The 20913-nt window shown below is 43.0% G+C and overlaps 1 long non-coding RNA gene across 1 annotated transcript; it reads left to right on the top strand.

Annotated features, from left to right (window-relative positions):
* The first annotated feature begins 16275 nt into the window (after positions 1–16275).
* LOC148001857 (uncharacterized) lies at positions 16276–19697 on the top strand. The gene is made up of 3 exons (XR_015636372.1): positions 16276–16376; positions 18087–18241; positions 19044–19697. It is a non-coding gene; the product is annotated as an uncharacterized LOC148001857 (long non-coding RNA).
* The last annotated feature ends 1216 nt before the right edge of the window (positions 19698–20913 follow it).

Below are 20913 nucleotides of genomic sequence, written 5' to 3'. Positions count from 1 at the left end.
CCCTCCCTCCTTCCCAGTCTGTCTTTAGAGACTGAGAGGTTGATCAGAGCCAAGCAATCCAAGTCGCTCAGTGCTTCTTTGCATCCCCAATCTTTTTGTTTTTCTTTTATGAGTCAGCTGTGGGAGATGCATTACAAAGGCAAATGTAAGATTGGGCGGGGGGGGGGCTCTCAGAAACGGGCCCGCTGTTTGTCTCTTAGTGGAGTTGAGAGCTGTGACCCTCAAGTAGCTACGTACTCGGCTACATTTTCACGAATAGGCTTAATTCTTGCTTTTAAAAAATGGTATTGCAGATGCGAAGCAAGAAGGCCGAGGTCCATCAAGCTGGTGGCGGGATCTGTTGCCATCCGCACGGTGCTGCTTCTCCAGGTGTGTAAAACGCAAGAGTTCATGGGTCATAGAGATCTGCATCAAGGTTACAGAATGTCTCTGAGGCCAGGCGTATGTGTAGCAGCACCAGAGTTCCGGCAGAGGTCTCCGGTACAGTTTAAAAGCGACATGTTTGACAAGGGACGTTCTTGTAATGACTGATTTTTTTTTTTTTTTAATCAACTTGTCTGGGTTTAGGATCACCTTCGAGAAAGCTTTGTGTATGTCTTTGAGGGAGCTCCCATAAGGTTAAACTGAGGAGGGACAAACAACCCTGAATGATGCTATTGTTTCATGGACTGGGATCTCAGACTGAACAAGAAGAAGAAGAGGAGAAAGCCATCTGAGTGCGACCATTAGTATCTGCTGCCAGACTGTGGATGCAATGCGGGCACCATTGCCAGATGCCTTCACCAGGATGAATTTTACCCTCTAAAACCAAATACACTCTCCTTCCCTTGAGTTGCTCTGACAGCTATTCGGTTCCATCACAGGAGAAAAAAACCTAGTATGCCTGACCTGTGTAGGCGCCATTTTGTGGAGATTTGCATGAACATAGGCATAGGATGCGCTGTCTTTGAAAAGCACCTTTGCTACACTCATGGAGTTGTGTGACATTTATCTGTGTTGTATGTCTTGGGAGGCAGCTTTCTTGTGTTGTTGAGTTGTATTCCTTTATAAGGACCATACAAGAATTTATTTATCTATTCATATCTTGATTTAGCTCCACATTTTAAATATGATACGGAAGGCTTCTGTAAACACTCATGTGCAAAAGTTTGCATGAACACACACTCAAGCAACATTGGACAACAGGGATATCCTTTGAGAAAAGTGTCACTAGGTAATTTAGTCATTGTGCAAACATCATTGGGCACACAGCACACATTAAAGTGGCTGTGCTGTCACTGGCCAACAACTCTATTGCTATTATTGTGATCTTCTGTTAATGAAAACACTACTTAGTGCATGATTGTGTGTTCTTATTTCTCTTAGAAAAATGCAAAGAGGTGATATGTCTGCTATTATAAATAAATGTGTAAATAAATGCTGTTCAAAGGAGTTGTATAGTTTTACATCTCCTACATTCCCATTGTGTGAAGATTTCAGTTCTTTCATATACTTACTAAATATTTGCCATTATGGATACAGAAGTATTTGGCATTTTAGTGCTATGAGCTATGATTATTTAGAGAATATATAGTCTCTAAACATATATTTATATATAAATATCCTCTAGATATATATTTATATATACTCTAAATATATTTATTATATATAAATATATATTCTCTAACTATATATATTTTCTAAATATATAATAAGTATCCTCTAAATATATTATTATATAATACATATATCTTTTCTAAATTATATATGTATATAATATATAAATATATATAATGTATATTCTCTAAATATATTTTATTATATACCTAAATGTATATTTATTATATGTATTATATATCTAAAATGTATCTAATTATATATTTATATTCTCTAAATATGTAATATATAATGTATAATATACAATATTTAATATATATGTGTAATGTGTAGTATATAATATAATATATAATTAATATAATATATATGTTATATATATATGCAAATATGCTTACTTAGTTGCCTTCTGTTTTAGTCACTTTTCTGTTACAATGATAAAATGCCCTGGGCTGGAGAGATGGCTCAGTGGTTAAGAGCACTGATTGCTCTTCCAGAGGTCCTGAGTTCAAATCTCAGCACCCACAGGGTGGCTCACAATCATCTGTAATGGGATCTGATGCCCTCTTCTGGTGTGTCTGAAAACAGTTACAGTGTACTCATGTACATAAAATAAATAAATAAAATTAAAATGCCCTGACTAGAAGCGACTCATAGGACTTTATTTGGACTTACAGTTGCAGAGGGTCAGAGTCCAGCATGATGGGAGGTGTGGCAGCAAGCAGGCATAGCACCTTCAAGTGCAAGAGTGATACAGAGAGAGCAAACCGGAGTCAACGAAGGTTTCTGTACAGCAAAGGGAAACATCATCAGTGTGAGCAGACAGCCTACAGGGCAGGAGGAAGTTCTTAGCCAGCTGTGCATACCACAGGGGGATAAGACTGAGAAGCAACAGAGAACTCCAAAACCTAAGTACTTCACGCCGTCTCTGCCAAGTCAGCCTGTGAGCCAAGAATAAGCTCTGTCTTTGCTAATTTACTGTTCTCAGGTACCTTGTCATAGCAACGAGGACAGTGACTGAGAGACCAGGATTTGGAACTAGCCTTTAAAAGAAGAACAGATAACAAAATACGGTGCATAAATACACAATGGAGACTGACTCGGCTGTGAAAGAGATGAAATTATGACATTTCAGGAAAATGGATGGGACTGGAGATCATGGTGTTAAGTGAAGTGACCCAGCTCAGACTAATTTATGTTTCTCTTCACACACACACACACACACACACACACACACACACACACACAATGTGTATACAGGACATAATCATATATAAATACACACATATGTAGAAAGGGGATCTATGAGAAGGGAGGAAGGTCTCTAATGGGAAGGGGAAGAGAGAACAAGAGAAGCTAACAGCTTACCTCATGAAAACAGAAGGCATGTTTACTGAGGGGTGGTCCAGCAAGATGGGAAGAAAGGGAATGAGGAAGGGTAGTAGGTAGTAGGAGGGCAAATAACAAATATACATATACATATACATACATACATACATACATACATACACACACACACACACACACACACACACACACATATATATATATATATATATATATATATATATATATATATATATACCAAAATAGTAATACAAGCATAGAAAAATGCCTCTTAAATACTTTTTAAAGTTACTTTTCCCCAGACTTTTCATCTTTTGGTATTTTAGAGTTCAGAAATTTTAGACACTAGAGGTTTCGATCCGGAGGATCTTAGCATTGAGGACTGTGGTTTGGGAGCTCATGGTCCGATCTCTTTTAAAGTAGATTCTCACACTATCCTCCCTAAGTGCTGCCTACGATCTTCACACATAGTTCCCTGGTATACTCTGTTCTGCTTTCTTCCAGCGTCTCACACACTTGGAGCTTAGTTACAGAAGTCTTGGTGGTTCTACATAGTGACTTCACTGTATGTGTCCTTCTTAGATGGATTTCACTGACTGGTTCAGTCTTTTACCCAAGTGCATTCTGGGCAATTTTATATGAGATTCTGACTTGTTTACATTACTGAATGCTATAACAAAACACTTTAAGTATTCCGTTAATTATTTCTGAATTTTGAACTGGGTTGTATTTGTTAATTAAAACCAACCTAATATTTTAGCAGCCTGTTTAGGTTTTTATTGATGTATCCAGGGCAGATTTTGATCTGTGGTTCATGGGAGCTCGCTCCTAAGCCAATCTTCTGAAGACTCTAATTATCGGCTCCTAGGTTGTGAGTCTCTCTGCTCTGAGAGAATGGACTATTTCTGCTTCTGTTTCAGGCCTTGGGATTATTCTGTCTGCTACTTCTTTCCTTGGTCTCGGCAGTTTCTTCATAAGTTCTTGCTGACCAGTCCTCAGCGGAAGTCCAAGGGGAAATGTATGAGTAGGGTAGTTCTCTCTTGCTCTCTTCTTTCTTTGGGTCCCTTCTCTGTGAATTCTAGGTAGTCAGACACCTTGAATTACGTTGGCTCCCCCCTTGCTTGGACACTTTTGTGGAAGCTATACAGAGAGTAATGTGGCACACACAGGTTCCATCTTGTTTGAGCCGAACGCTGTCTGGCAACCGTCATTTTATCTTTCCTCTCCTCACTGTTTAGGTCAATCAATCTTCTCTGTTACTCTCTTATCCCAGAACTGGAAATCAACAACAGTATCCTTGCTATAACACTGGTCACTATCCACAATACTCATAATCCGTTTTTTCCTGCATTGATTACAGATCTTGATTGATGACACGCTCTGCTATAGCTCTGTTATCAGTTACTAAAGTTCTCATATTTTCCTACCTGCCCCCAACAGCTGAATGATAGAGTGATGTGGACAGTTTATGTGGAGATAATTACAGAAATAAACTCTGCTAAGCCTCTTAATGGTGACCAGTTCTCTCCCTAGTGTGCCTGCCTCTCTGCTGTGTGACTTTGCCACTTCCCTCCCTGCCCTTCATCTGAAGTAGGCATCCGAGATGGAAATGATATCTTGTGCGTTGTGTAGCCCGAGTCTCAAGAGACTCTGTGCCTTCCACTTTCACCCTCTTGGAATGTTGCTCCGAGACCTCCACATAAGGACAGCAGGGTAGCTCAACACAGGACGTAAGGTCACAGAATAGAGAACCAAGTTCCCTATCTACAGCCTTCAGCAGCATGAGAATGTTCCCCTTCTCTCTACCCGTGTGTGTGTGTGTGTGTGTGTGTGTGTGTGTGTGTGTGTGTGTGTACATGAATGTCTTAATTGACAACTAAGACAAATCCCCACAGAAATGCCTACAGAACAACCTAATATAGGGAATTCTTCAGTTGAGGCTTTCCTTCTCAGATGACTCTAGACTATAACAAGGTAACAGTTCAAATTAACTAGGGCAAACTCTCACTCCAAAAGTAGTTATTAGAATCGAGGTCGGTATCACCTTTCTTCTCACTTGTGCCTTATGTTAGTGACTAGCCTAACAGACTCTCCAGCTGACTGAGGTATAGGGATAGTCCTGCAGAAGCCCTCCAGGGACATCATGCTCAAGCCATGCAGTTGGAGAACAGAGCAAATCCATGTCCCTAAGACCGTGAGTTTTCAAGCTGCTTGTTACACAGAAAAGTCGGAGAGTAACAAACACCAGACCACACCCTCTGACATTTTCTATGTTAGCTCCACCCACAGGGATGGCTGCTGTCTGTGGTGTTTGGGACATTTGCTTTTCAGATCGTCCACATGATAGGTCCTTATCACTTTGCTTTGCTTGCCTCCTAACCTGTAATCTATCTGATCTCTCATTGACTAAATCAAAATCTCTTTAGGCTAGATCTTTTCCTCAGCTGTATTTCCAGTGGTAGGAGTGGTACTTAAAAATGTATTTGACACTGACGTCCATTTTATTTTATTACGATTTAAATGTTCCCCTTCTCTCTCTCTCTCTCTCTCTCTCTCTCTCTCTCTCTCTCTCTCTGTGTGTGTGTGTATGTGTACATGAATGTCTTATGAGTGTGGGCCCATATCACAGTGCATATGTGGAAGTCAGGGGACAATTTGAATGTTGACTCCAAATTTAAAATTCACATTTTGATCATCTTATGAACTACCCTGGGTACCTTTGATTCAGCAGAGCCTGGGAATACAGGGATCTTATAAAGTGTTAGGCTCTGTGCTTTTGGAAACATAATTATTAGTAAATTCGCTACCAGTATTATTTAAATGACCACAGTAACCATGTGAGGAGTTTGGCACTATTCTCATTATTGAGATGCAAAGGAATAAAATCCTTGCTCAAATACACAAGTTCCTGAATGGGATGAAAGCTCAGCTCTCTCCCCTCTCAGAACAGAGCAACTTCAGTGGTGGTTGAGGAGCAGGCAGGTCTTAGGAGTGGAGCCTGGAAGCCAAGTAGAGGAGAGACTCCACAGGATTCCTTTCTTTTGGTCTTGGAGGAAACTGTGATATAGCGACTATAAGTTAGCACAGGGCTGTTGGGACTGCAGAGTGTGAGAAGATATCGTGCTCAGATAGCCAGGCCCCTGTCACTCACACCTAGCCTTCTCCAAGAGGAGTAGAGTTAGTCCTCAGTTCCCCGCTTCTGACTGTTGACCGCTTTTCTTACTGGGTCCCATGACTCATCTTAGTGCAATATAAGGTCACCCAGTGGAGTTCTCTCCAGGGAGATCATTTTGGGTGAAAAAGAAAAATGGGTGGAAAATGGGCTATTTTTGACACAGTGTCTTGGGTGCTCTTGATTCAATTCTATTACGAGTGGGAAGTTCCTAAGACCTTCTGGGGGAAAAAGCATTTTGGATCGGCTCTGTGGTCGTTAGAAGGACACACTATTAAAATGACAGGAAAATAAATAGTGTTTTCTCCTTAGTGTTTTGTTTTTAGAAAGGACTCTGGGCCTTTTATGGCACACGTGGAAACAAATCTGTGAGAACAATAGAAAAGCACTGAAGAAACAGGAGTGATCCCACATTTCAAAAGTCTGAGAAACTTTCTTGAGTGACTGCTCAACAAAATTCAATTAATGACATCATTTAATTAATGACAGTGATAATGTTGATAATATTAGCGATAAATAACACACCTTCACATAAAACTTGGTGCCAAGGGCTTGTGAAATCTCAGGTTCAGGAGTAAAATATGTATTTATGAAGATACATTTGTGTGTGTGTGTGTGTGTGTGTGTGTGTGTGTGTGTGATTTTGCTCACAGGAGTTGCAGTACAGTGGAAAGAGACACACTTAAAATCAATAAGAGAAAATTTGCAAAATTTGAAAAGAATAGAAAAGGAAGGACTATGGAGTAGGGTTTTGAAAAACCAAAATGGGCTTCCCTAAGGAAGTGATATTTTGGACCTGAACCCTTAAAACTTGGAGATCAAAGAAAGTAGAAGCAATGAGAACTGCCAGGGTTGGTGGGAAATGTAAGAAAAGTCAGAGAGATCGAGTATAGCGAGATGAACATGACTCTATTAATAGGAATTTATTCTGGTTTCCTTTCTATTGCTATGATAAAAACACTTGGAGGAAAAGCAACTTAAGAGTTTGGTTCAGATACAGGTCACAGTCCTTCGAGGAGGGTAGTCAAAGAAGGAACTCAAAGGAGAACTTGAAGTAGAAATCATGGAGGAACAACCTTGCTGGTTTTCTACCAGATACTTATATAGCCCCAAACTACCTTCCCAGGGAATGGTACTGCCCACAGTGGGCTGTGCCCACTTACAGTAATTGATAATTAAGACAAATCCCCACAGAAATGCCTACAGAACAACCTAATATGGGGAATTCTTCAGTTAAGGCTTTCCTTCTCAGATGACTCTAGACTATAACAAGGTAACAGTTCAAATTAACTAGGGCAAACTCTCAGAAGGATACTGACTCCAAAAGTAGTTATTAGAAGCGAGGTCGGTATCACCTTTCTTCTCACTTGTGCCTTATGTAAAACCCGACTAGCAGTGGACCCTCTTCTTGTATCCCCATGCAGGCTGGGACTTCACAGCCCAGACCTGTGTCTGTTAAGACAGTGCGTGAAAGGCACAGTCATTGATACCGAGTTTCTTCCGTTACCCCAACTTAACCTTTGGCAGCACGAAACTGGACTGTACACAACTCTAACGGTGGCAGCCCAGCATTCCTATTTTCCATGAAATAAGCCTCAATTCTTAAACATTTAAAAATCTGTCCTCCAGAAAACATTTCACGAAGCACCAGAGAGCACGGAGGCAGACTGGACTGGCCCAGACCCACAGGCCACAAACCGGACTGGTTCTGTACTGCGTCACTAACCTCCAGGGCCCAGAGACCATTGCAAACCACTCTCCGAGAACCTAATAATTATCAGTTGTGCAAAAAGTGTCACCATTTTTCTGGCAGAGTTCTGCTCTCCTTGGCATGGGAGCGCGGAGGATTGGCGGGCGGGGGGGGGGGGCGCAGTGGCAGTCTGCAGTGACTCTTAGTGGGAACTGGCTGAGCATGTAATTATATCATGAGTCAAGCACTCCCCTGGGATGTAAGATGACCAGAGGAAAATGAAATAACATTATATCCCACATGAATAAAGGCAGTGGTGGGGTAAGCTGACTCCCGAGAAAGAAAACTGGGGCGAAGACATTTCCCAGCAATTAAGCGTCTTCTGACATGTCCCCGTGTCCCCTCTCTTAAAATGAAGGGATTATGTGGGCACGATTTATGTCTTTGCTTTAAGCTTGGAGGAACAAGTGACCAGAGATGACAGGCCACATGGATAGATGACCTCCATGGCAAACAAAACCCCTTTGAGCTGGAAAAACTCGCCTTGCTGTGTTCCAACAGAGCGCTGTTTGTTCAGGAAGAAATTAGACTGACAAATGTTGTGGTGGGAGCTAAAAAATATTTTTTTCCTGGCTAAACCACTTCCAAAGGTATATTTTTATGTACCCAGGAATAGCAGCCTGTTTGTCTTGCTTCGGCTCTTTCTCATTTCTTTTTTGACCAACGGCTGAAGAATTAGGCTCTTTGCATTGGGCTGATGACGGAATGGCTGAACAAACTCTCTCGTGCAGTGCCTGTGTCTCCCCTACCCTCCTTCCCAGTTGATAACATTATCCAGGGGGCTTTTGATGAAGCTCACCAGAGCAAAGCAGTTGTAGGCACCTCCAGAAAGGTTATGGGGGTAATGAACAGGAAGATTGAACCCCTCTATGCTGCCTCTCAAGACGAGTTAGTCAACAGAATTTAGCTATTTTGAGGCGACATCTTGTTATGTAACTCCAGGCGAGCCTGAGTTACAGCGCAGAGTGGCCATCCTGACTCGGCCTCCTGCGTGCCCCAGGGCCTAAGTGACAAAATAGGGCTGTTTCGGAAAGAGTGCGTGACCCGTACAAAACTCTCAGCGGTGAAGAACGAACGCATTTTGCTATGTCTCTTCCCTCAGTCTCTGGCAATATTTCTAAAGGAAATCCAGGGTTTGTGGATAACGGACCGTGTGTCAGGGAAAAAGAGGAAAGCGAAAAAGTGGCCCACCACACAGTCAGTGAAGGATAAATAGTTTTGGTTCAGTTTTGATGTGTTCAGCGTTCATTGTGGACACAGATTCTCTTGGGATGAGTAATAAAATGTTGAAGGGAATTATTTGAAGATGACTGAAGTTTGGCTTTGTATTCGATCCTGCTGAGGGTGTAAGGCTAAGGGGGAGAGCTCCTACCCAGCCCTTACCCTCAGAAAGGTCATTACCATTGCTCCTTCCTTAACCCCCTGAGACGTTACCAATTAAGCCACTGTGGCGTGCCCACCTTCATGATACTTAACATGCATGGTTACTGTCAGGCAGACCAGAACGCAGTGCAAATTAAAAACAAAGAAGCCACTAAACAGACAGGCAAGCAAATGCCTGTTAGCTGGATAATAATATATAGGCTATAGGTCAAGCGCCCATTATGCAGAATGTTTGGGGCCAGAAGGGTTTTGCATTTGGGGATGAGTGTTTGCTGCACTGAATGTGTTATCTCAGGGCTGGGATCCAAGTTGAGCTGTGAGATGTGTGTACGTCTCATCTGTAATTATTTCTAACCTGAAGGCAGCTAGTACTGTATTTTTAGTTTACCTGTGCTGTGCTTGGGGCCCATCTCGTGAGGTAAACTGTGGAATTTTCAGTTTGGGTTATCATGTTGGGTCCACCAATGTTTTAGATTTTTGGAACGTCTCAGTTTAGATGTGTACAACCTATATACTATTCCTTTAAAAATTACGTCATTTACCTATTATTGTTGTGTGGTGTGCAATGTGAGTGTGTATGTGTGTGTGTGTGTGTGTGTGTGTGTGTGTGTGTGTGCAACTACAGGCTTGTGCATGCCATACTGTGTGAATGGAGGCCAGGGTACAACTCTCAGGAGTTGGTGTGCCCTTTCCACAATTTGCATCCTGGAGGTGGTGCTGAGGTGGCCAGTCTTGGTGGGGTAAGTAATTTTATACACCGAGCCATCTCCTCAGCTTTCCTATTTCTTAATGAAACCATTTCAGTAAGATGGGTACCGTGTGACTCTCTTGATCTTTATCCCAACTCACATGAAAAGACTCCCAGTGCTGTAGGGCTTTAGAATGTCCCACCATCTATCTCTATCTCTTTGTGAGCCATGGTGATTTTATTTTATTTAATTTTTTTTAGATTTATTTATGTATATGAGCACACCGTAGCTATCTTTAGACACAAAGAGGGCATCAGAACCCATTACAGATGGTTGTGAGCCGCCATGTGGTGGCTGGGAATTGAACTCAGAACCTCTGGAAGAGCAGTCAGTGCTCTTAACTGCTGAGCCAGGTCCAGCCCTAGTGATTTTATTTTAACTGATAATTAGACATTCAGTTCTCAAAATCTTGCAGAATTTTCTTGGTTCTCAAGGTAATCGAGCATGATTTCTCCTAAGATGCATTCTTTTTTTTTTTTTTCTTTAATTCCTCCCCTGTATCTCACATTTCCAAAACAGAGGCATTTAAGTCTGATGAAAGTCTGTTTCGCTTGGAAGTATTTCTACCATCTCCTATCAGTTGTGAAATCAACAACTTGGTCCAACATTGAGGCAGTGAGGTGTAAAGCAGACCGTCTGTGCACTAAATGACCGTGGCCTGAACTAGGTTGTCCCCAACTCGCATGCTGACACTCCAAACCCCAGGACTCAGGACATAATGAGGTTTGGATAAAGGGAACTCAGAGGCAAAATGAGGTGGCTGATTCCTCATAAGAAGAAACAAGGAAAGACACAAATGTGCTCAGAGAGAAAATTATGTGGAGACGCGGAGAGAAACTGGCCACAGACAAGCTAAGAGGAGAAACTTCTAGAAGGAACTAGCTATGCTAACATTAACTAATTTGTCTAGTTGCATTAGCTCAAACTGCCTTGTTAAAATACCATGTACCAAGTGATATACACAATAGGAGCTTGTTTCCCATGATTCTGCAGGCAGAGAAGTCTAAGGTCAAGGGCCTAACAGCTACACTCTCCAATGAGGACTCTCTTCCTGGTGTGCTGAACTGTCATTTCTCCCATGTTCGTGTGCAGTGGAAGACATCTCAACTCTTCTTCTGAAGATCAATCTGTTCCCAAAGGTCCACTCTCAATTTGCTGCTAATTTAAACATAATTTCCCAAAGCCCTATCTCCAGAGCATCCCATCGTGCAGTAGGGCTCCCATATATGACTTCATGGAGGGAACCCTTCAGACCATGTGGTAGAGGATCAAATTAGTTTGGGTCACACTGTGGTCTTCAGAGTGGTGAGTAGAATATTTCTGTTGTCTGAGTCACCTTGGTTAGGTGGCTCAAAAGAACTGCTACAGTCTATCACCTTTTGGAGAGTAAGGAAACACTTGTGGACCATGACACCAGTGGGAAGAAGCCCACGGGTCTAAGAGGGAGCTTTTCTATTCTGTTTGTGCTAATATAACAAAATGCCCAAGACTGGGTAGTTTATAAAGAATAGAAATGTACTTTCTCATAGTCCCGAAGGCTGGGAAGTCCATAGTCAAGGTGCATGAGGCATTTATCAAGGGAGTGATCCTGTTCATAAGGACTCTGTCTTCATGACATTATCACATTGTAAGGACCCACCTGATTAATATCAGTTAATCAAAGCTAGTGTCTTCTATATTAATTAATAGTATTGATTATTAATTAATCAATCATGTTCCGGAGGGGACTGACGCTGAAACAACGAAAGAGGTTGAAGAAGTAGCCAACTGTTACAAGACAGCCTTTCCCAGACGCCCTGTGTCTTGACTAAGAAGCACACTTCCTGCTCCAGTGGGTGGGATAACTGGGATGCGGTACCTGTGTGAATGTCTTGGACTTTGCCCTTTCCTTTGTCACTAGACAGCAGCCCACTCAGGAGGCATCTTTACCTCCACAACTTAACCCATGTTCTAGTCTCCCTTCCGCTGCTGTGATCGAAGACTGACCAAAGACAACTGAGGAAAGAAAAGGGTTCATATCAGCCTTTAGGCCACAGACCATCCTGGAGGGGAGGAGAAACAGCAGCTTGAAGCTTAAACCTCACTGGCTCCTTCAGGCTCATGCTCCAGTAACTTCTATAGACCAGGACCACCTTGCTGGAGATGACATTGCAAGGAGGGCTGCATACTTTCACATTAAGTAACTCTCAAGGCATATATGCTCACAGGCCAATCTGATTGAAATAACTCCTCAACGAAGAATTCACTCTCATGTGACTCTAGTCTGTGTCAAGCTGACAGTTGAAACTATCTAGAACCACGGGTCAGTTTTCCTTTCATTTGCCCTAATCGTGACTGTTTCTATCTAAAACCAGAACAATCAGCCGATTCTCTCAAACAGTACAAATTGGATTAAGTCACCTGGGGTATAACCTTAGACACTGTCCCTTTTACCCAGGACCCTTTCAGAGCTCAGCGTTTTCTCCCCTGACTATTATCTCTGAGACACTGTGGAAGCCTTATTTATAGGATCTCTGCTAAACAGCTTTGGATGCTCTCGATTGAGGAGATGGGGTAGAGGATCAAATTAGTTTGGGTCACAAGGGAAAGTGTCTGTAAGAGAAATGAATGGGACTCTGAGGAATTGAGTATTACAGAGAAACCAGATTTGACAGTGGATTCTTTCTTCTGCCAGTTGGATTTGGATTGTGTTATTAGACATAAGTTCAAGGACTGGGTGAGCCGGTCTGGAGGAAAGAAAAAGTGACCAGAGCAATTTCTAAAGCCATGAACTGAGTAATCGGAGAGACAGAGAGGTGGGGGGGCAATTTTCTTTGATGCAAAATACATATTCTTGATATCTTTCCCCCATGTACATACACATTCCCAAGAATCTCATTGTTTCCTATCCTCGAGGAGATGCAAAATTCTGGAGCTATACCAAAATAACTGTCTATAGTCCCAGATCATTCTTTTTACCATTGACTGTTAATATTATTATAGTTCATTTAATGAAAGGCAAAAGTTTCTCTCTTGCTCCTTGCTGTAAGACATAAACCGCATATGTATATCTTCTCATAATTCTGTTTCTTTGTTCAGTTTTTGGTTTGAAAATAAGCGTCTAACATTTTACTTTCCCACTCTCTTCTTAAGTTAGTTCTTTGGGAATTTTGTGCATTTGTGTTTTGATCATATTCCCCTTCCTCAATACCTCTCTGATCCCCTCCCCTTCCCTACCCACCCACCTTTGTGCCTTCTACTTGTTCTTTAAACCCATCAAGTTCAGTTTGTGTTGCCCCTATAGTCTTGTCTGTGTGGCCTCCCAGTAGAGCATGGCTGACTTACCAGAGGCTACGCTCTTAACCAAAAGTGACTCTCCCTCTCCAGGTAACAATTTCCAAAATCTCCTAAACCAGGGATAGGACTTCGTGTCCACCCCTCCTCTCCATACAGGGTTTGTCTGACTTGAATTTGCAGGTTAAAACTGCTGTGGGTTCATGGGTGTCTCCTCATATTCTATTTGGAAAACTTTGTTTCTTTGTAGTCACCCAACTGCCTCTGGCTCTTGTAGTTTTTATTCAGTCTCTTCCACAATGATCTTCAAGCCTTCGGAAGAAGGGCTGTGACAGAGATGTCTCATTGAGGACTGAGTGATGAGCAGTCCCTTATTCTCTCTACTCTGGGTCTCTGTGTTCATCAATATCTACGGAAAATAGAAGCTTCTCTGGCAGGGGCTGAGAGATAAATTAATGAACGATCACCTTTCTGAATAGATAGCGATTTGTTGGCAAGAGGTATCTGGTACCTAGATTTAAAGGCAGGGAGGAATGGTGGGTTTTAAGGCTCTAAAGTACTTTCGCCCATGACATTGTCAAGTGCCCAGAACACTTCAGTGAAGTACTTTACAGTCTCCTTGGCAACTAAACCACGGTGAATGCTCAGCTTTCTGTGTGAAGATACACAATAGAAAGAAAACCGTGCTAAGAAAAACACTAAAAGCACTTGACACCATGCGTTAAAGAACTCATTACTATGTAAATTATAAGTGTGTTTGTCTTTCCTGGTGTGTATTTATTTAGAATTTGGAATTCTGAAGGGCACACTGTTATTTAACTGTTTTAGAGGAATAAGTCCAGAGCAATTAAATAACTGAGGGGCAGTGAGGGACTCCCAGAGAACCCTGCTAACATTTTGGCTCTTATAGATACTGACTGGTGAACACGCCTTGGTTATGGAAGGACACCTTGGCTCATTAGTTCTTGAAGTTCTTTCCTGACATACAACACAACAGTGTTAGAGTCTGAGGGTGGTAGCAATCTATGCTGTTGTTTTCTCCATGTTACAGAGAATTGAGAGGTGACGGGGAGAATGTCATTCTGACTGACTGTTGTGTGAAACCAGAGTCTTACACCCTCATGCAGGGGAAGTCAGTAGCTTGGCGTGAACTCATGAGGGCTTGGTACTTACCTTGCAGCCATGGCAACCTGTAAGCTACCACTTAGGCAGGAAAGATTTACCTTAGCTTATGGTTGCCAGGGCATTTCAGCCCACCATGATGGTTGGGCTTGCTTAGTCTGTGCTGGTGGGAGCATATGGTAGGCCTCTCACTGTGTGTAGATGAGAAAGCAGAGAATGAACTCTAGAACTAAAGAGGAGTATAACCTTCACTTCCCTCACTCCCATCATGACTGACTTCTGCAGGCCAGGACTCACCTCCTAAAGAGTTCATGACCTTCAAACTAGTTCTTCAGCCTAGGCAGCAAGCATTGGAAATCAGAGCATGTGGGAGATATTCCAGATCAAAGCCAATTCAGCGACATTGTCTAGAGTTCTGTTGAAGTCATTTTATTTCATGCAGGGACATAATCTTTCCAAGAGGCTTAAGCATCTGTCCTGTGTGTGCGAGTCCATGACTGTGTGAGAGTATGACTTGGTGCAGTCATGACTTTACTGGCAGGTTAGCTGAATGAGTGCCACAGGCATGGTAGATCATGTTAACCAAGTATTTTGAGGGACACAAAGAAAATAGAGTAATTTCTTGATGAATTCAAGTTCAGATTTTCTTCTTCACCAGCTAATGGTTCTCATTAATAACTTAGGAAAGAGCCCTTTGGTTTATTTTTTTCTATGTGTATATACTCTTTGGGACAAGCAGATAGCCATATGATGACCTTTGACCTCCACATAAATGCCCACACCTACGTATGCACACACAAATGCATACAGCACACGTGGCACACAAAAACCATCACATACACACACACACATACACACACACACACACACGCACACACACACACAGAATATTTAGAAACTATAAACATGCAGAAGGAAATGTGAAGTTAGGGCAGAAGCTGCTGTTTTCCTATTATCTGGTCTTTGTACAATGGTTGCCTGGCATTAGCATGCTTCCCGTGTTAAAATATATTGGGTCCCTTTGCTCCTATTGTAACTCAGAGCTTAGTCAAATTTTCTGGCCTTGCTTTGTCTCAGAATACCACTCAACAGCTCTCACAGTTACCCAGTTTCCTTCTCCCTCTTGGTGGTAAGCTTCTCAGATTTTTTTTTCTGTCTGTCTGTTTTCAGCAGTTCTGACAGCTTTGAGGATCACTGGTCGTTCTGTGCTGTGCTTCTATTTTTTTTCTGGTGTTTTTTTCTTGTGATTAGACTGGGACTGTGGGTTCTTGGGAAGAAGATCTCAGAGGCAAAGTGCATTCTCTTCTTCATCCTGCACAAAGCACACATTCATCCCCACGAGCCACCACAGTTGGGTTGGTGTTTCCAGGACGTAGAGCACAGCATTGCTGTACACTGCTCTCTGGAGGGAAGTCACAGTGTCTGACCCACCGGTCAGGAGTAGCTGTGACTGTTTGGGGATTCTGTGAGTGACAGTGATCTGTCTTTTGTATTTATTTATCCACTCATTAATCTGATCATCTATTTTGTCAGTACGGACAAATAAATAGTTATTTTCTGCAGCGGGTAACCTCCTTTATCCTCGTGTGTTGACTACTATTAGAGTCCCTTCAGTTGGGTCCTTCACTACTGTGATGCCTCCCATTAGAATGTATATGTATAAACACATGTATATGTTTACGTGTGTGCACACATGCACATACACTTGTTTGTCCTGCTACTGCCTTATTTTCTGATATTTAAAAAAAATGCTTCAGTGTGGGATGATGTCACAGGTGAGGCAGGTACAAGATAGAATGAGGCCTGTCATTGGACGAGAAGGAAGGATGGGCGGGAGAAAAGTTTGAGGGAAGGGGAGGAGACTGGAACAGGAAGGAGGAAGAGACAGGAGGAGACTGGGAGAGTAGCCGGGGAGAGAACATGGAGGCTGACGTTAAGATTCCACGCTGAACCTTTACAGATTGTTATGAATGTCCTTAAGGAATGGGTGTGTACAGGGCTTTGTATGTTTAGGTGGGCAATTATATCTTATCAATTGGATCAGAGGTTATTGTGTTGTGTGTTCTCTCATGTGGCGATTTAAGTGTAAGAAAGCGTGTGGCGGCTGGGACACTGAGCCGCCATGGAATTAGGATGTATATTTCTGCCATGATAGCAGCCTGCCTTGGGAACTAGATGGGTAGAGAGATTGTTGCCAGGTTCAGGGAGAGGCCTTCGGCGGTGCGGTATGGGATGGAGCAAAGTGGTGAGAGGCTTTGCTGACTGAGATTAAGATATCTACCAGATAACTTGGTGGTGCCAAGATAACACTGTGGTGCCGGACCTAGCGGGGTAAAAGAAAGCCATTTTTTTATAATTTTACAACAGCACTTCAGAACCGTCTTGTTTAGGACATTTCTTATACTAGCCCTTGAGTTGGCTGTTTTTGTTGTTGTTTATTTGTTTTGATTCCTGGTGTCTACAACCACAGAATGTTGTCAGAAAGTATGATTCAGTGCCCAGTGCACTGGTCACCACAGGGATGTCTGTTTCTAGGCCCCTCTCCACTAACAGAATAAGCACTGTGGATATTCTGGCCCTGGCTTCCAAACATCACTATCTGTATCAATATTATCCTAAGCACATGTTCACACAGATACCTCTGGCACCAAGTAAACGCATTCCAGAGGCTCTCTTCACTTATGTGTAAAATCCAGCTTCTACACGAGACACCTGATTCTTACCGTCAACATCTGTCTTCCTAATTGTTCATTTCCAGTTGTGCTTACCTAGCGTTGCCAGCCTATACTCCCCCAGGAAACAGCTAACTAGAGCAGAGCACAGTGCCTGCGTGTGCTTTCTCTTGCTTCTTGTCTTATGACGTGACATCGTTTCTGATGTTGCGTGGGCCAGCTCCATGCTCCCACTTTGGTGAGATATCAATTCTCCCCTGTGCTAGGGAGGTCAAGGGGGTTTGAAAAAAGATCATAATGCTGTTCTACAAGGACTCCGGAGAGTAAGCTGGCTTCTGTTTTCTACCATGTGAGCCGGCAATGTGAAGTCTCCCAGTGGATGCTGGTGCCCCCATCTTGGACCTCAATGCACATAGAGATGACTCTCGTTCTCCATCTGTTACCTACCCTCTGATGCTTTGCTATAGGGGCACTGGGCAGACTGAGACATGGCGAAATTGTTTAGCTTTGTAAGAAATGCTAAACTCTCTTCCAAAGTGACTCCAAACAGTGACTCTGTGTACCTGTTATCCTTGTGGCCATTGAAAATGTCAGGTATGAGACCTCAGATGTTGCATTTTGTATGGTGATGTCTAATAGTTGTTTTGACTCCCAATTTCCTAATGACAAGTGGCGTTGAACATTTTACTTATGTTTCCTTCTTTCCTTCCTTCCTTCCTTCCTTCCTTCCTTCCTTCCTTCCTTTCTTCTTTCCTTCCTTTCTTCCTTCCTCCCTTTCTCCTGTTATCTGCATATCTTATTTAGTGTTAAATAAGATATTTTTCCAAGTTTTTAGTTTTCTTTCATCTTTTAAAAAACATGGTTGTAGGTATATATGCTGTAGTGCCCATACAGAGGTCAGAGGATGACTTTTAGAAGTTGATTTTCCCTTTCTACCAGATGGGTCTGAGTGTGGAACTCGGGTTGTCAAGTTCAGTGCCCCTATGTGCTGAGCTATCTTGCTGACCTCCTTATTTTTCTTTAAGAGCATTTTAAGGTCTTGGGAGATGGCTCATTTTGTAAAGCATGAGGACCTGTATTCAATCCCCAATACTTACATAAAAACTCCAGGGGCAGCAGGAGCACCTATAATCTCAGCAACGAGGAGGTGGAGAGATCCGCCAAGCCAGCACAGCTACTGGTGAGCTTCAGCTTCACTGAAAATCTCTCTCTCAAAAGATAAGGTGGCTAAGTGGGTGGAGCCGTTGCCATACTCCTGAGTTCAGAGCCTTAGAACCGAACCAGAAACTGAGTATAGTAGGAGTTGTGTCCATAATCCATCCTCGTGATCCCACTGAGAGGCGAGAGAGCGGTAGAGAGGTAAGGGAATTCCTAGAAGTTCTAGGCTGGCTAGCCTGGCACACATATGAGCACTGAGACCCTATCACAGATGAGGTGGAGGTAAGGACCAGTACCCAACACTGTTCTTTGCCCTTCATACGTGTGCAAAGACATGTGTTCATGAGACAAGAAGGCTAACAGGGCAGAGCTGGATAAATACCGTCCTCCACAGGTAGGAAACAACTCTAGTTATTTTTTCTTAGCTGTTAAAATGTTCTGGGGATATTGAGATATGGCTTCTTTAAATTCCCCGCCTCCACCAGAGGCACAAGTATGTGGTTCTGGCTCTCCATGGCGAGAATCTGGTAGGATTGGTGAAGGTCAAAGGTACACAGGTGTCAGGGATCAGTGAACCACAATCTCCCATGAGTTTCTGACACGTGCCCATCTACACATCCAACACTTCTTCGCAAGGCCCATTTCTATCCCCTACTTGCTTAAGACTCATCAGTCTTTGCTCCAGGCGAGGAGGCCTGGCCATGAGCCCTTCTATCCCTGCTTGTTCTAGATTTGGGTCATGGTGGTTAGTTCTGCAATATCAACTCCTTGAGTTCAAGGAAAGTTCTCATCTTTAGGGATGTTCATATTTTTTTCTATTGCAGGGATGAGATGTTGGCTCTGAAAATGTTTAGAAGTTAAAGCTACAAATCGGAACTGTCAAATACCCAAGGGAGTTGGAGAGAAATGTTGCTTGGGGAACCAGATCTCTCTTCTACAAAATCTATTTTTAACTCCTCCTCCCCCTCCTCTCCTCCTCCTCCTCCCCCTTTCCTCCTCCTCCTCCCCCTCTCCTTCTCCTCCTTCTCCTCTTACTCCTTCTCCTTCTCCTTCTTCTCCTTCTTCTTCTCCTCCTCCTCCTTCTCCCCCCCCCCTTCTTGGAGTTTTGAAAAGGGTTTCTCTGTGTGGACCCAGCTGTCCTGAACTTGCTCTATAGACCAGGCTGGCCTTGAACTCAGAGATCTGCCTGCCTCTGCCTCCTTCCTGAATAGTAGGATTAAAGGCATGTACCACTATTGCCCAACTCTGAATCCATTTTGATGATGTTTTTGAAAATTCTAACTTAAAAACATCTCAGTAAAAATGTCCTTCATGTAAGTACCCCTTTTTGTCCCCACAATCAGAAAGATAACAACTGTCTCTGGTGTTAGACTATCCTCGTTTAATCCTGCCTCACCCACTAACCTTCTGTATGGCTTTGGGCCAGTTGTCTTAGGTTCCTCTTAATAAAACAATGATGATCATTATTATGTCATTGGAGGAATGCATCGACTTCTGTGTCTGTGTGATTGGATAGCACTGGGCATGAGGTCAACATTCAACAGCTCTTTCTGCCTGACCTAGACTTGCCTCTCTTGTCTGTAGGTGGTAAGTCCAGTGTCTTTCTCTCTGTTAGCTTTCCTGACATTTAGTTATGCAGCCATTGAGCACGGGAGAGGGATGCTTTTCTGTACAGCTTGGAATCCCACTCTAAACTTCTAGCATCTAACTTTATATCCAACCTCAGAGTTCCTGAGTCCAGTAAACAATTGCTTGCTGCTGGTACCTACAGGGTGTGGTGCGAGCTGTCCCCTTTTGGCTTAGCATTTCACTCCTCTGATAAACTCCTGCCTCTGCCTACCCATCCACCCTTCTCTTAAGCAAAATCATGTTCTTTGGCCATTGAGTTTCAAAATAATTGCAGCATTTAGTTTTGAAACTGCCTAGAGGCCTGTGGGCAGCAGGCCTGTTTAGAGAAGACTAATAAATGAGGGGAAATAAATGTTCAGGCTGAAGAAGTAAATGAGGCTAATCCTGTTTGAAGCAAACCTCAGGGTGACTGCTGCTTATTTACAAGAACAAGAATAATTCTGGTACAGATCAGCAATGTAAGCAAAGTAAACACAACAGGCCTGTGCTTTCCACGCCACCGAGAGGTCTCTGCTTCACAAGGGGAGTCTCTGACGGGCTTCTGGTAAATCACATCGCCTCAACCAAGAGCTGAGGTAGGTCAGCGTCCCTCAGCCCGCTCTCAGGTGAACAAGGCCATATTGAGACTTCCAAGTAATTAAATTTCCTGTTACTAACACTGAGAGATATATTACGAGATGAGCTTATCCTGCTCTGAGGGGCCTCAGTCTCCCTGTAAGCTCTCTGCCATTCGGTTGCTGACTTTGTCCTGAGGTGAGCCTAGTGGACTCTGGTTCTGCCTGCTCTCCCTTTAGGACAGTATCCAAAACAGGTGACCACAGCACTTAGAGGAGGTACCTTAGAGGAGGGAGTCCTTTCACCTCAGAGAAGATCAGAAATGATGTTGAATTTACACTTGGGAACAGCCACCAAGAAGGAGAAACAAGAGGAAGTTCTCGGCTTCATCTCCCGTTGGTGGGACAATTCTGAGCTCTTTTACCTTTGGTGTCTCAGGGATTGCTGGTTGCATTGGGTTGAGCCCTAGGGATAAACTGTTACCAACCTTCTCCTCCCCACTCCCCTCCC

The sequence above is a fragment of the Rattus norvegicus genome, chromosome 13, assembly GCF_021556685.1.
Source record: "Rattus norvegicus strain SHRSP/BbbUtx chromosome 13, alternate assembly SHRSP_T2T, whole genome shotgun sequence".
NCBI classification, from domain to species: domain Eukaryota; kingdom Metazoa; phylum Chordata; class Mammalia; order Rodentia; family Muridae; genus Rattus; species Rattus norvegicus.
The sequence above is the reverse complement of the archived record's forward strand: the minus strand, read 5'-3'. Positions and strand labels throughout refer to the sequence as shown.